Here is a 13,977-nt window from a genome sequence, read left to right as displayed (position 1 = left end):
CTCCCACCTAGTCAATCACTGAGTTCAATGTAGATAGATCCGAGTACCGGAATAATGTAGCAAAATATTGGTTGAAGGTTCCCCAAAGGGGTGGTTCCAGATTGCCCAAGAATCACAACAAGAACCATATGCTTCCTCACATTCATGATGTCATGTTACTGTTGCACCAAGTTAGAGGCTCAGTGGAAGCCTATAGTTTCGACGACTGGATTTATTGCTATGTACAGCTAGTATTAGAAGGAAATCAATACCTTGATTGGGTAGAGTTGATTGCCGATTCCATGAGGGAGCAGTTGAGTATGGCCAAATAGTTTAAGCAAAATTTCTTCATGTCCTCATATCTTATATATTGTTTGGCATGTGTTAAGGAGATAGTAGGAATACCTAGGCATCTCACTGAGGAAGAGGTCTCTGTATATGATTTTTACCCTATGTTACAAAAGGATAATGCCTTCCTGGGAGACTTGTGTTACGAATTAAAGAACATGAAAACCAAGAGGATGTCTGAGGATGCATAGGCATTGGTATAGAGATTTAGTAGCTTCTTTATCAAGTTCCCTCAGTTTTTCTACATAAGAGTAGGCGGTTTTGAGGAAGAGCCCTTCAAGCTTCCTCATTTTTGTTCAAATTGTTTTGTTTTAGCAGACATTTGTAGGCAGCTGGGTACCATGATTAAGAAGGCTTAGCCCAGGGATAGATGGGAGGATCATTTTCCTATTCAGTTAGGGATTTTATCCTATAGTTCAATGTCAGATGCTTTGAGCATTGGAGCAGACTTGAAAAACTTCAATTTCTCACTATACCATGAAAGAAAAGGCTTTGACAATAAGGGTTTCTCCCGAAGTCTTGGTCTAATGTTGTATCTCCCAATTCCACGATTAGAGGACTTTTGGGAGGATTGTAGTGATGAACTCAAGGTGTTCAAAAGGGAAAACATGAGAGTGGTGTTGGAGCAAGTCATTTCACTATAGGTAAAGCTTGACATAAATGGGCTTGAAGAAGATTATATAGAGATGTTTGAACCTGGATACTTAGTCTAAGCTAAAACTGAAGAGTCTTGTATCAACTGGGATGGGGAAGAAGAGGATGATATATAGCTAAAAACAAAAAGGGTTTTGGAGAGAACCACATAATGGGTTGGAAGGAAGAGAGCAGCGAAATTAGGCACCAAGTCTAAATCTCCGAGCAATAGTGAGGTCACTTTGTGTTCACCAAAGTATTTTTCCAGTCTTGCTTCTATGCATGTTCATGAAGGTAAGGCTAAAAAGCCAGCTCACATTAAGCACAAGCCTAATCCGTCTCTGGACTTCCTTGCTCCTCGACATACCAAGTCACGAAGTGCTGCATAGAAAAGAATGGACCAAACCAAGGATTCAGAGGTGAAGGATAAAATTATTGATGCTCAAATATTTCAAGTTGAAGATCTTGACAGTGACATTGTTAACACCATGGATTTCCATGCGGTTACTGTAGCCATGATGCCACCCTCTAAAGTGATCGGGGGAATATCTAGTTGAAGTGAAACTCCTAAGTGGCTAACCACTTCAGTAAATAAAAAATGGAGTTTCCTTCCTATGACCATTCTAATTCAAGACATGGTAGTTAAGTACATAGAGAAGGGCCCCAAGCCAAAAAGGTTCAAAACAACTGCTCAACTGGATAACGATGAAGGAACTAGAAAGTGGGTTGCTAAGATTGCCTCATACAAGCCCAAGGACAAAGAGAAGGAGGTCAGTGCAGAGGATTTTGAGATCACCAAGGTGGAGCTCAGAAACATGAGTAGGGATTCAGATAATCATATCTTCCAGGTATCGGATAAGAAAATGCTGACCAGATCAGAAAAAGATGGGCAAGAGAAGAGAGAGCCAAAATGACATATAAACATTCTCACTCAATTCATTGATATCATTGGTTGCTTCAGAGCGCTTCCCATATCCCACGCTACAAAGAAATTTGATCCTACTTCACCAGAAAATAAAAAGCTAATGAGTTAGGTTCAACGAGCTAAAAGCATTGCAGAGGCTATGGAGAAATGGATCAAAGGAGTAATTAAAGATGGAGAAAAATTATCACAAGCTCTTGGAAGTTATGTGATGACATACAGAACCTCATTGCAAAAATTCAAAACCAGATTTCACCGTGGGAGAAACAGGAACATAAATGGGAGAATGTCTTGCCTATGCTAACTAAAATAGAAGAGTATGGAGCTACCAGATTCCTAACAGAACATTCAATCAAGTTGGTAATAGATGAATGCCAACTCTTTGTATTGAAGAAGACCATAATGTGGTGGGTACTCACCTTCAAATCTATGATTTATGATGCCAAGACTTCTGTGTATGAACTTCAGGACCTCTAATGCAATTTAGTTAATGACAACAAAGTGGTCAATCCTAACCATGATTGGTAGTTGGGGATTTATGGGCTAAACACATAGGATACGATAAAGGCTTTCAGGCTATACATGGAGAAAATTAAAGGTAAATGCAATTTCACCCCTTAAGATATAACACAAGTCACCCGGATCGAGTCCATGACATTTGTGGGTAATGATCAGTTACCGAAGCATACCAAAAAGATGGTGAAGCACAGATGGAACAAAGAAGCTGCAAAGACAAAAATCAATGCTATGAAGAATCTGAACCAATCAATAATCTAGGAACTTGCAACTACCCATGATGCCTAGGAAAGCGAAGGAGAAGATGACAATGGGAAAGCAACATAATGCATTGATTAAGGCTCTATTTTTATGTATTTTTCATGCTTATGCAAATGACTTCAGGATATCTATCCCAAATATACTTTGTTTTTTTTCATAACTGATTCAGAGGAGGTTGAGTTTTCAGGGAGACCTCCTCTGTTGTAAAGCCTATAAATTAGATTAAGATAGATGGAATAAGGGTTAGATTTTTGTTAGAATTTTGGTTAGTTTACTTAGTTTTCTTTCTGGTTTTAGAAGTTATATTTTGTTGAAGGAAGTCATCAGACATAAGAAATCTGAAATTGAAAAGGATTTATACATGTATTATTGTGTCTTTATCGCATAAAATATATATATATATATATATATAAGATCACATTGTTTTTGGGAGAGGGAAAACCTTTGAGTTTTGAATCTGTGTAGTGATATATCTTTGCATATATTGATCTAATCAAATGAGAGTGATTGCCTTTCCAATGCAGAATATTATTATTATTCGCGGACTCCTTCTGTACCATCAATTACCAACTGCTCATTAGCCATATCTGTCTTCTCAGTTGTATCCTTGTCTACCACAATATTGACCTATTGAGTATCAATGTCCACTGTGTCTAATACCTCAAAGTTAGGATTGGTGTCCTCTTTTGATATGTCCATGTTCTCACTATCTGGTTAATTATTAGTAGTCACTACCAACGGAGTATTCAGAGGCAATGAGGATAAGTTATCTTTTATTTTGATGCTAGGTGGTCCACCAACCCTGCCTTTTCCCTTATCCTTGTCCTTCTAATATACTTTGATGTTTTTGGGTTTTCTATATTCTTTTTGCTTTTCCTTCTCTATAAGGAATATGTCCCATGCATTTGCAGTTTCCTTTGCAACCTCATTTACTCTACCAACCATAAGTGCTACATGCTAGTGTGCAGTTGAAAATACTGACCGGTTAGCCTTAGAGATTAGATCATCTATCTCTTTTGGTGAGTTGACTGGATAAACAACAAGTAGTTTTTCAATTTTCATTTTCTTATCAAGCTCTACAACAGCTTGCCTTCTAGCTTCAAGTCTTTTAAACAATTCTGCTGGTAATTCATCTACAACTTGCATTAGAAATTTCTTGTAAATGTCCAAGTGTAGAGTTACACTATTTTCAACTTTCTCCTTGTCATCAACTGATAATGAATCATATAATTTATTGATGTTTTTCAGCTATCCATCCTTTGTTATTTCATCTAGTAGTTTGTCAATTGGAGCAATATTTTGTTGAGTCTTCTTTTTGGGTGTTAACTTCTTCTTCTTAGGAGTTATATTCTTAGCCGGGGGCCTTACTACCTATTGTTTCTGTCTGGTTCCTCTAGGAGAAGGTGTGGATACTCGTGAAGGTTCTCTTTTCCTCACAACTCTTTTAAATGCAACTGGCATGTCACTTTCCAAAGAGGTTGCTACCGGTGAAAGGTGAGTTTCTGGCTGTTGTGCTTGTAACTCATCTTCAGTGATACCAGTTTCTAGATCTACATTGATTTGCTCTATGACCATACTTGTTATAGTTAAAGCATTTCCCATTAAATTTATAAGTAGTAGGTTGTCTTAGCAGTTTTCCATGATCCTGTGTGTTTGTAGTACTGGAGCTTTCACTAGCTTCAAAGCCAAGACCATTAGTGTCACCATTAGGTTTTTGATTCTTCAACAAGTCATCAAGTTCTTCTGAGCTTTTCTTGAATTTTTCTTTATGTTGATTTGCAGCAGCTAGTTCTCCTTCCAAGATACCTTTTTATCTCATGAGTTCATTTGAGCCATTCTGTGCATGCATTAGATCTGTCTTCCACATATCATTTTCATAACTAAGTCTTGTGTTTTCATGTGCAACTTCATTCAATCTCCTAGTCAAGTCTTCTTCATTCTTCTTTCTATTTTCAATTTCTATACAAAATCTCATAGTCATATCCTGCATCTCATTCTTTGTTGTCATGTTTTCTTGTTTCAGCTTATTCAATAGGTCACTAAGAGTTTCCTTTTCATCATTCTCATTTTGCATCTTTTCACAAAGTTCTCTTCTCTTGTTTCTTGAAATGGTAATATTTTCTTGAAGTGATTGAATAATATCCTGTGCATCTTTTAGATCATCTTCAAGTTTGATATTTTTCAATTTTTCTGCATCATAGTCTGAGAGAGCTGCTTCTAATTGCTTCATCAATTTTTCCATCTCTATCAGTGTCAAGATCTTCCTCAATCTATTAGGCTTCTGAAAATAGAGGACCAAGCTCTAATACCAATTGTTAGGATTCCCATAGATACTAAGAGGGGGGGGGGGGGGGGGGTGAATCAGTATCTAACCGGTGATTTGATTTTCTTAACTAAAAACATGTAAAACATATTAATACTGAATACCGGTAAACAATAAATAATGAAATAAACAAAGATAACAACAACCACATGAAAAACACAACATAACATAGTAGTTTAACGAGGAAACCTGGTGTGGGAAAAACCTTAGTGGGATTTGTGACCCACAATATTCACTTACTGGCCAATAAGAGAATATTACTGCTACAAGAGGGGCCTGCACATGCAGGAAGGCCAAGTTCCTAGAGCTCACTTCTCAATTACAAAATGGGAAGTCTCATTGACTTAAAAAATGGATTATATAAATCCAATGTCTTGTACTACTTTAAAATAACATCTACTATACCAGATCCATTATCGGTTTATAGCTCTACTTCAAACATAAACCCTTAACCTATAATTCACATAATAGGTCTGCCTTATTTCACTTATATTTTTCCTTCCTTTCTATTACAATGTTCTACAATGTTCTCTTATATATATGAGTCATTTTACAACTTGCCAATTCGGCTTACAATGATTTTACAATAATTAACAAAATATATTACAAACAAAATTCTTGTCAGCTTTTGTGCCGGTATGCTTCCTTTTGCTGTTGGTGGTCTCTGTGCTGGTGTAGAGTCTATCTTTGTTGGTGTCATAGGATTGTAAGGTTTCCATCAATGACAAAACCTTCAATCACCTACAATGTCTCATTGGAGTGTGCATTTGCCAACAATTTCTGAACTGTTAAGCTGGTGATTTGAACTTTGTTTCAATCATTTCTACTTCTCATGTTGAAGCATTTTGAAGAGCAATTTTTCTCTTAAGTATGTATAAATCATTAGCCTCTCATCTAAGAATGAAGTAGGTAGCCTTACATGCTTTTAGGTTAAAAGCATATCAATCAAAATTAATTAGATTATTCCTTGAATAACTAATAGAGGGAGTTGTACCTATCAAAAATTCAGAGGGAAGTAGTATATGCTACACTTACCCAACTGTTTAGTCAAACTTTGTCTTTTAAAGAAGGTGACAGAGTGTGAAATTAATTAATTTGAAGAAAGGGAAAAATATGTTCACTAACAGATTTTTGGTGACTCTGTTGCGGAGATCATTGAACATTCAATAGATCAGCATGCTACAAGCATGCTAGAAGTGAACTCATAATCAACAATATCCACAGGTTTCCTTTGTCTGAGATGAATTCCCATAACTTAGGAATATTGCTGAGGTCGAAAGAATTATTTAAAGATCTTAGAAACCCTAGAGATGATAACACCATATTCTCATCCTTATACCAAATCACAAAGGAGAGAAGGAGTAATTGATAGTTATTTTGAAGAATTGCAAGGGTTATCATTTGCCACAAATTTCACTCCCAAGAGGAACACTAAAAGTAGACCTTCCTCTCCTACCAGAACTACTTCTATACCTTCCTCTTCTAGCCACTAGAAAGCAATAATTCTTACTGGAGTTCAAGCCCCTCCCCTTGTAACTATTTACCCTATTTTCATTATGGCCCAACCATGGGGTGCCGCAGTCGGACCTCTTCCCCTCAGAGTCCATAATCCACTTCCAAAAGGAGCAAGGGATGTTTTACCTAAGTTTAATGGGGATGGAAAAGTTGCGGTTGAAGAACACTTGAATTCTTTTAATGTAGCTACTGGGATATTGGCAGGACAGCATGAGGATGTGGTTGTCAGGCTTTTTTCTCAAACCCTTACCGAGGGGACAGAAGATTGGTTCAATCATCTACAAGTAGGATCTATAACTGATTGGCAAATAGTGCAAACTACTTTTGAGAAACGGTTCAAGAGTGTTGATGATGAGAACTCACTATTGGCTCAACTTAGACAAATGAAAAAAGAAATTCATGAGCCAATGAGGGACTATGTAGCCAGGTATAATAAGATTATCCATAAAATTCCTCAGGCTAAAAGGCCAACTGCTGACAATCAACAATGTTTCTTTTTAAACTCTATGCCTCCCAATGTTGGTTTCCATCTCAAAAGAAGTAGGCCAGCTGATCTTGATATGACACAAAATCAAGCTATATAACTCGAAGATGACCTAATAACAGCTGGGAAATGGAGAAAGGATGTGCAAATTCCTCAAGGTCAACCCAAAGCTTCCACCTCTTCAATTGACCTAGTTGTTCAAAGGCTAGTCAATGACATGATTGCTTTGAAGAGGTAGATACCAAAACCTGGAGTTTCCTACCCACAACCATACCAGGATATAAGTAGAAAACAACTAAACTAGTATAATTATGGATGATCTTTGCAATTGTCTACTGCCCCGCAAAGATTGCAAATAGAGGCCCCTCCTGATAAGGGTGCTATGTGCTCTATTCACCTCACTATAGATCATGATGGGAATTCTTGTCTTGATATGATAAGACATGTTCAAATGAAAAACACAAAGGGTGAACTAGGTGAGTTCACTGAAGTAGAGAAAATTCAAGAGGTACCTGGTGACTCTAGATCATTTTACCTTGAATATGAGTCAGATTCAGAAAGAGGTGGTAATATTTTGGCAACCCTTGAAGATCCTACATGTGCAATCCTTATAAGAAATCAACATGCCTCTCAACTTGCTCCTTTTGCGAGCTCTTCTAGACTCCCGAAGTTAAAATTTTACAAAGAAATCTTGAAAGTAAAATAATTCTTCTTCTTTCTCCTCCCTTGATATAATTGAGTTTTGTAAAGCTTCAAGTGTTCAACTTTCTACTGCTGAATATTTGAAACTGAACCCGAAGGAACTAGACAAACTGGTCAAGTATGTGAAAGGAGATTCTTCTTCAGAGTCCCCAATGCAAAAATGTGTGGGTGATAGTGATTTGTTTATTGTTGAGAAACTTGCATCTGTTTCGTGCCCTCTACTGATTTGGTTAATCCCTGTGCTTTTCACAATGTTGAAGATAGGCTTGACATTGACGTTCTAAAACTTGAACCTTTTTACATATCCCTTCTCCTGAATGGTCAGAAGCTTAGTAATTGTATAATAGATTCAGGAGCATCAGATAACATAATGCCTTCATCTATTGCTAGGTCTTTAGGTTTAACAATCACTAAGACATTTGGGAGATGTTATTCAATGGATGGGAAGTAGTTCCCTCTTATTGGACAGGTAAAAGATGCTCAGGCAATGCTAGTAGCATGTCCAGATAAAAGGGTAAAATTGACTCTTTTGGTTGCTGACATTCTTGCAAGTTATGGGATGCTCTTAAGTAGAACTTTTTGTAAAGAGCTTGGAGGTGAAATTAAGATGGACTGGTCAGAAGCTATCATTCCACTTGGGAAATAGAAAATCAAACTTGAACTCAAACCAAAAAATAAATACACAGTCTTTTCCTCTGATAATCCCAAAGCCCAGATTTTGTTCCAAGAATGTGAATTTGGAAACTATCTCATCCTTGCACCTGATAAAAAAGAATTTAAAGAAGCAGTTGATGAGCATAGCGAATTGTGGTAGATGGAATTTGATGGAAGTTGTGCCAACTTTGGCTCTAGAGAAGGAGTAGTTTTGTTGTCCCCTAATGGTAACAATTTTCCTTTTTCTTTCAAGTTGGATTTCAAGAATACTAATAACACTGTAGAGTATGAGGCATTACTGTTAGGATTAAATGAAGCCAAGTGTAAGGGTATTAAACTGTTCAAGGTTAAAGGGGATACGGAGTTGATTGTCAAACAGGTAAGAAATGTCTATTCAATTAAGAATGATAGATTGAAACATTATAGAAACAAGGTTTGGGATGAGATAGATTTTTTTGATTCTTTCTCAATTGAACCTATACCAAGGGATCAAAACACTAGGGTGGATTCGTTGGTCATTTCAGCTTCTCTTTTGTTACCACACCTAGACTTTAAGGATGATTCTTATAGGATTGAAATGATCTATAGGCCTATTGTCCCTGATAATGTAAACCATTGGCAAGTATTTGATACTGATGCTCAGATCAAAGACTTTATGGAGTGCAATCATTCATTTTCCCAATCATATTTTGAAGGTTCCAAAGATAGTTGCAAGGAATTTAGTCTGGATCTAGGTATTGATTCTGAAAAAAATTTCCTTCAGCTTAAAGGGAACAAAATTCAGAAAGGGCTAGTGACTCTGGAGAGCTTTTTCACTCGAAATGATGTGTACATAGGCAAGAAAGCTCTTGAGGATGGCGGGAAAGAAAGTTGTGAAAAGATTAATCTTGGTGATGAATATAATCCTAAAATGGTAACAATTAGCAAATGTTGCTCTTCTAAGGAAAAACAAATACTTAGTGGGCTACTGAAGGAATACATTGATGTAGTCGCTTGGTCCTATGAGGATTTGAAGGAGTTTAGAAATGGGCATTTTCAACATCAAATTCCATTGAAGCCTGGTGTTTCTCCTTTCAGACAAAAATTGAGAAATTTCAATCCTATGATGGCAGATGCAATTTTTAAAGAGGTAGATAAGATGATTAAAGCTAGAATTATATATCCAATTCATCACTCTACATGGGTAGCCAATATTGTGCTTGTGAGGAAGAAGAATGGGGAAATTCAGATTTGTGTAGATTTTTGCAATCTAAATCAGGCAAGTCTTAAGGATAACTATGCTTTACCCAATATGGATCATATTTTGCAGATAGTATCTGGGTCAGAAATGATGTCAATGTTGGATGGCTTTTCTGGTTACAATCAAATTAGTGTTGCAGAGAATGAGCAGCACAAGATAGAATTCATCACTCCATGGGGAACATTTGCATATAATCGTATGCCATTTGGTTTGATAAATGTCGGAGCAACTTTTCAAAGGGTCTTGGATTCTTCTTTTAGGGATTTTCATGATAGAATTATTGTTGTTTACCTAGAAGACTTGACAGTGTTTTCTAAAGAGAGGAAGATTCATCTCAAAGATTTGAGGGCGGTTCTACAACGTTGTCGAGAGCATGGAATCTCCTTGAACCCAAAGAAGTCAATTTTCTATGTAACTGAGGGAAAATTGTTGGGGTGTATTTTTTCAAAAGAAGGTGTCAAGATTGATCATGAGAGAGTCAATGTAATTCAACATCTCATCTTACCTTCAAACCGGATTGGAGTAAGGTCTTTCTTTGGCTAGGTGAATTTCCTAAGATGGTTTGTACCTGAATTTGCAGAAACTACCAAGCATATCATCAGCATGTTGGCCAAAAGGCATCCTTTCAAATGGACTAAAGAAGCCAAAGAAGCTTTTGAATGAATCAAGAGTTTAGTTGCTAATGCACCAACTCTCATCAATCCAAATTTCGAAAAGAATTTCATCATATATTGTTATGCCTCAAAGCATATGATGTCAGGAATATTGTTACAAGTAGATGAATCTAGGATTGAAGCACCTATAGCATTCATGAGTGTTCTTCTCAAGAAGCATGAGCTTAGGTATTTTCTATCAGAGAAACAAGCCTTTGTTGTGGTTAAAGTTGTGAAGCAATTTTGGTACTACATTTTGCACTCTCATTCTGTGGTTTTTGTTCTAGATTCTGCAGTGAAAAGCATCTTAACTCAGCAAGAAGTTGGACTCAATAAAAGAGCAACATGGGTGACAAAAATTCAGGAATATGATCTAGACATTCACCCTACAAATATGGTTAAAGGACAAGGCTTATGTAAATTAATAGCAAAAAATAAGATGGAAATAGAAAAAGAGTTGCCATTGACCCTATTTATTGGATTGCAAGATACGTGATTTTCTGATGTAGCCTACTATTTGACTTACGACAGCTGCCCAAGTCATTTGTTAGCCAAAGAGCAAAGGAGTCTCAAGTTAAAAGTGGCTAAGTATGTTATTTGGCAAGATGTTCTGTACAAAAAAGGTTTGGATGGTACTTATTTAAGGTGTGTGGATAAGCCTCAACAACAAAAGCTTCTGGAAGTTTATCATGATGAAGCCTGCGGTGGGCATTTCTCATCCTCTGTGACTGCCTTTAAGATTCTAAGAAATTGCTTTTATTGGCCTAGTATGTTTTGGGATGCATATGTTTATGTTAAGGGATGTGAAAAGTGCCAACTCTTTTTTGGGAAACCACATTTAGCCACTCTACCTTTAAGGCCTATAGTAATAGATGAACCCTTTAAACAGTGCGGTATTGATTTCACTGGGCCAATAAATCCTCATTCCAATGCTGGCCATATGTACATTTTGATAGCAACTGATTATTTTACCAAGTGGGTGGAGGCTATTCCCACTAAAAAGGCAAATTCAAAGGTCATGTGTAACTTTCTCAAGAATTGCATTCTGGTCCGTTTTGGGGTCCCTCAAAAGATTGTTGCAGATAACGCATCGTATTTCTCCTCCAAAGAACTAACTATGTTTTTCTATGAACATCAAATTTCTCTCTCACATTCCTCTAATTACTTTCCACAAGGTAATGGACTAGCAAAATCAAGCAACAAGAATTTGATAGCGATTATGAAGAAGTTGGTTGATGAAAATGCTCGAAATTGGCATAAGAAGGTATATGAAGCCTTATAGGAAAACAAAATTACACCTAAAAGAGCCATCAAAATGGCACCTTTTGAGCTTGTGTATGGTATTGGTGCAAAAATTTCTTTAACCCTAGAATTTTCGGTAGCCAAACTTCAAACAGTAATCAAAGATTCCTTTTTCCAAAATGCTCTAGAGAAGAGGGTTATGTATCTAATGAAGTTGGAAGAAGAAAGAGAGATGTTAGTGGATATAATTATGGAGCATCATAATATAGTGAAGAAGATCTTTGACATGAGAGCTCGGCCAAGAGGTTTCCTTAAAGGAGATGAAGTACTGCTATGGGATAAAAGGAAAGAACCAAAGGGTGCCCATAGTAAATTTGACTCATTATGGAAAGGCCCATTCAAGATCTATGAAGTGGTGGGACAAAATACTTTTAGACTCAACTATTGTGATGGAACGGTCATGCCCTATACCTACAATGGGCAAGATCTCAAGCTCTACAAACTGTGAAACCTATGATTAAGAATTCCTGTATATAGTAGTTTAGGAGTTTTGTTTTGTGTCTTTTTAGGTGCGAGTCTTCTTTTGTTCCCCTATCTATTTTTGGCTATGCAAAACGAGAGATTTAGAGTCCTTTACATTTTCCTTCACAAAATACAATCCCCAGTCAGAGCCAATGTTACTGCATCATTTATCTTTCATAACAGGAGTAAATCACCCTATAAAATTTTATTTGAGGTCCTTGTCTTTCTTAGAATTCCTCAGTTCAAATCCTTAATCTGTTTGTAGATTGTCTTTAAATCTAAAATGCCAAGTATTAATGATCGGTTTGAACCCCGTGAACTCATTGAACCATTTTGAAGTGGATTCATAAGGTTCATTTAGGTTTCGTAGGTTATAAGGTGTCTAGGAGGTTTTCATACTAACATTCACTCAAAGTGTTTTGCAGTGGTTCTTTTACTGGTTGTGTTCAATGATGTGTTATATCATCTCTCTCCAGGTAGTGAACTCCTTGATCCTAGTTCAAAGGGTTAAAGGGTGTTCAACATGTTCAACACGGTTCAAAGTTCAACAACACTTAACATAGTTAATCCTTTTAGAAGAGAGTTTTCCTGGGCACGTTGTATGCCTTGAACTACTTGAACCCCAGTGAAGTCCATTTAGAATTTTCATGCATGTTCAAATCCAGTGGGTCCCATGAGCTAAAAGATTTGATGGTGCACTTATTGCCAAATATGAGGAAGGGTGAACCATATCTCGAGTGACGTCAACTGTTTAATTTTTCAAGGCAAGTAATCATTTTGGGAACTGGTGGTTACTTTAAAAACATTGTCGTGCATTCAATGTGTGCGTGTGATGTCCAATCCACAAGCTCAACACATTTAAATAGATGATTGGAATTAATGCACTTAATAAGTAAGTATCATTGCTTTTTCTATAAGTTATAAAGGGAGCAATCCTCTGAAAATTTGTTCTTCATTACTACGGAGTCATTTTTCTTGGATAGAAGGTTTGTTTGCTGGTAGTCGTCAGATTTCTCTCAACTGTGAAGGTGAGTTTGTTTCCTATCCTCTCTAGTGATTTTTACCTGGTTTTCCTCTCTCATAATAGAATTTGCTAAGAAAAGAAAGGCTTGTCATTTATAAATTATGAAGTCCACATTGCACCTTTTTGGGAACATTTTTAGTCTTGCATGCACAGAGCCCATAGGCAGTGATACAAACTTAAAAGGGGAAAATCTTGAAGTTTTAAAGGAAAGGGTGTTCAAGGGAATTGAAGGTTCCTTTGGTCTGGAAGCTCTAAGTAGTGGTCTCATAGAGGTGGAAGCCTTCCTCCCAGCTATCCCTTGCCTAGAACTGGTTAGAGAATCTATTGCTAGGTACGATCTAGTTTATGAAACCATCAGGAGAGATAATGGTGAAACCCTCCTTGCCATTAACTGTGAGGTAATTTCCTTTGTTTTAAAACCACTTGATTACCAGTTATCAAACTATTATCCTACCCATTCAATCACTGAATTCAACGTAGATAGAACCGAGCACCGGAATAATGTAGCAAAATATTGGTTGAAGGTTCCCCAAAGGGGTGGTTCCAGATTGGCCAAGAATCCCAACAAGAACCATATGCTTCCTCACATTCATGATGTCATGTTACTATTGCACCGATTCAGAGGCTCGATGGAAGCCTACAGTTTCGATGACTGGATTTATTGCTATGTGTACCTGGTATTAGAAGGAAAGCAATACCTTGATTGGGCAGAGTTGATTGCGGATTCCATGATGGAGTAGTTCAGTATGGCCAAATAGTTTAAGAATAATTTCTTCATGTCCTCATATCTTATATATTGTTTGGCATGTGTTAAGGAGATAGTAGGAATACCTAGGCAGCTCACTGAGGAAGAGGTCTCTGTATATGATTTTTACCCTATGTTACAAAAGGATAATGCCTTGCAAGACTTTAGGAGGGTACATAATGCCTTCCTGGGAGATTTGTGTTACAAATTAAAG

The sequence above is a fragment of the Cryptomeria japonica genome, chromosome 9, assembly GCF_030272615.1.
Source record: "Cryptomeria japonica chromosome 9, Sugi_1.0, whole genome shotgun sequence".
Taxonomy (NCBI): Eukaryota; Viridiplantae; Streptophyta; class Pinopsida; order Cupressales; family Cupressaceae; genus Cryptomeria; species Cryptomeria japonica.
Note: the sequence above shows the minus strand (reverse complement) of the source record.